At 46.0% G+C, this 2,830-nt stretch overlaps 1 pseudogene across 1 annotated transcript; it reads right to left on the bottom strand.

Annotated features, from left to right (window-relative positions):
* Positions 1-2,154: 2,154 nt before the first annotated feature.
* On the bottom strand, positions 2,155-2,593 carry LOC311586707 (large ribosomal subunit protein P1-like; annotated as a pseudogene). The gene has a single exon. The product of its transcript is annotated as a large ribosomal subunit protein P1-like (transcript).
* Between the last annotated feature and the right edge of the window lie 237 nt (positions 2,594-2,830).

Genomic DNA, 2,830 nt, shown 5'->3' with positions numbered 1-2,830 from the left:
TAGCAGGGCAGCAAGAAAAGAGTGGTTTGGTGGTGGCCCCCTGGAATGGCTCTTAAGGATTTTTCTCAAAAATAACATTGATTTCTTCTGTTTTGCATTTCCCTGGCCAAAGGAATTTACAAGGCTAAACTTGACATCAACACGGTGGAGTCTCCCACAGAGAGGGTGAGAGAACGTTTGGGGTGGTGATCTAGCTATGGCGGTACCTACAAATGGAAAATGCCTCAAACATCCCACCACGACAAGGCCCTGCAAATACTATATAAAAGGCTATTTTACTTAGACACCTTTTTTTTTCCTCCCCACTTGAATTTATTTGGCCAGCTTCTCTCAACCTCTGTTTTAAAACAGCCCCTACACCAGGAACTGTCTAATTTAGCAAGAACCACCAAAACGCCAGGGAGGGACGCTTGCGAACAGTTGAACTCTGGCCTCAAAGCCTGATTCAGGGTCTCATTGAAACATTCCAGAGAAAAGGAAAAAATAATGTGATTTTCTTGGCCCACTCGGCATGGCTCCCTGAAAGGCAGGCATCGAAGGAACAGGCCATCATGTCTCAGCTGTTTCAGGATGACTAGGCCTGTGGAGCACAGCCTCTGCAAAGTTATTCTTAACTCGAGTGTCTGGAGGCAGACAGTAATAGCTCCACTTCTGTCAAACGCTTAGACTATGGAGAGGGAGGCTGGGCTCAGAGCCAGCCGCTCTGTTTCCTCTTAGTGTTGGGAATAGTGTTATCTGGGTCCAGTGTGTAGCTGATAACTTTTCCATGGATGTCTGAGGATGTCTGTGATGGGGTGTAGCACAGTGCGCGCATGTGCGTACACGCATGTGTATGCTTGTGTGCGTAGATATGAGTGTTTTCAGCCCAGGATTTCATTAGCCTAGTGTTCCCCAAGTAGGCTAGGCTATCTGGCCAGGAGGCCTCTGAGATCTGTGTGCCGTGTCTCTGTCTCCCCAGAGCTGGGGGCTTAAGTATGAGTCACCATGCCTGACTTTTCTGGTGATTGAGGTCTGGTCCTCATACTTGCAAGATAAGTACTTTGCCGACTGAGCTTTCTCCTTAGCCATAAGCAAGGAGGGCTTCCCTGCTCCCCACCCCCAGCCCCCATGGTCCTTCAGCCTCAAGGCCAGAATGTTGGGATCTTGGCTCCTCAGATCATCCCAAAGCTCTGCCATTTAAAGGGCATAAGAAACTGAAGCTCTGACTATTGCAAGTAGGAAATCAAAGGGAATGAGTTGTTTTGAAGTTTTTATTGGGGTAGCTTTGCTTTTGTTATCTTTCTCTGAATGGCTTCCAGACCATTCTAGAATGTTCCCTACAGCTAATCTTTCACCTCATCTCTTTTATCCTTCTCAGTTTAATTCAAAGTTCCAGCATTTATAGTTTGTTTACTGATGAATGAGATAGATACTGACCAAGGTCTTTGGGCTCATTGAACAAGGATTGAAACTAGGTCTTGTCACTCACAAGCTCTTTTCTAGTCAGTTGACAAGTGCAGAACCATAGCACATTGCAGAGCCAAAAGTGATAACACTGCCCCGGAGCTAGGGAGTGCAATGTGTCTGTGATGTAAGTGATAGAGGCCTCTAAACGGGATGACATTTGGTCCTGTAGATGGAGTTATGTTCCCCCAACAAGATTTGCACACTTTCTAATATCTACTGTCTGTGAATGTGGTAATATTTGGAAATAGGATCCCTGCAGAAGAAATCAAGTTAAGACAGGGGTCATTTGGGGTTAGTGACTGGTACCCTGACTCAAAGAGAGAAGTTTGGACACAGACAGGGACATATGGTGAGTGCTGTGTGACAACAGAAAGAGTAGAGAGGTGTATCTCCAAGTCAGGGGTTGCCAGTCACAGCTGGCACACAGTGAGAGCTGGAGAAAGCAAGGAAGGTGTCTCTATAGAGCAGTGGCTCTCTCCTTTCCTAACACCATGACCCTTTGATACAGTTCCTCATGTTGTGGTGACCCCCCCTCCCCGACCATAAAATTATTTCATTGCTTCTTTATAACTGTAACTTTGCTACTGCTATTAATTGTAGTGCAAATATCTGATATGCGACACTAAAGGTTGAAAAACACTACTCTAGAGCCTCCAGAGAGAGCATGGCTTGCTACCACCTTCTTGAGACACGTGTTTTGGTGTTTTGTTTTGTTTTGTTTTGTTTTGTTTTGTTTTGTTGTTGTTTTAACAGGTTCAGCTTTTTATTGGCCATGTTAACAAGAGGTTTAGTCAAAAAAGACCAAAGCCCATGTCATCATCAGCCTCCTCAGATTCTTCCTTCTTTGGGTCCACTTTCTTCTCCTCAGCTAAGGAAGCAGTGGTGGCTGGGGCAGGACCTCCTGCGGGTGCAGCTCCGGCTGCTGGAGCTGGCCCACCAGCCCTACATTGCAGATGAGGCTCCCAGTGCTGACACTGGCCAAGGCCTTGGCAAACAAGATAGACAGGCCAGAAAGGTTCAGTGTTGACACCGGCTCCTTTAATGAGGGTGTTGATCTTATTCTCCATGACTGTCACCTCGTCATTGTCATCGTTGTCTGAAGAATGAGGGTGGAGTAGATGCAAGCAAGCTCAGAGACGGAGGCCATGTTGTAGACTGCCCGATGAAGTGAAGGCCTCACCCCAATGCGGCCTTAGCTTCCTCGGAAGGCAAGACAGGATTTCTGAGACATGTAGTTCATAATGCTTTGTTTTGCAGCCCTGGGAAACTAGTATTGATGCAGGATTTTGAGTTACTGGAAAATACTCTATTTGGATAGCCACGATAAATAAGTGAAATAACTTTTGAAAGTGTATGGAGTCTTTGGGGGGATAAATTAGTGATT

Source organism: Acomys minous (genome assembly GCF_964271855.1).
Source record: "Acomys minous genome assembly, chromosome: 16".
Lineage (NCBI taxonomy): Eukaryota > Metazoa > Chordata > Mammalia > Rodentia > Muridae > Acomys > Acomys minous.
Note: the sequence above shows the minus strand (reverse complement) of the source record. Positions and strands in the feature narration are given on the sequence as shown.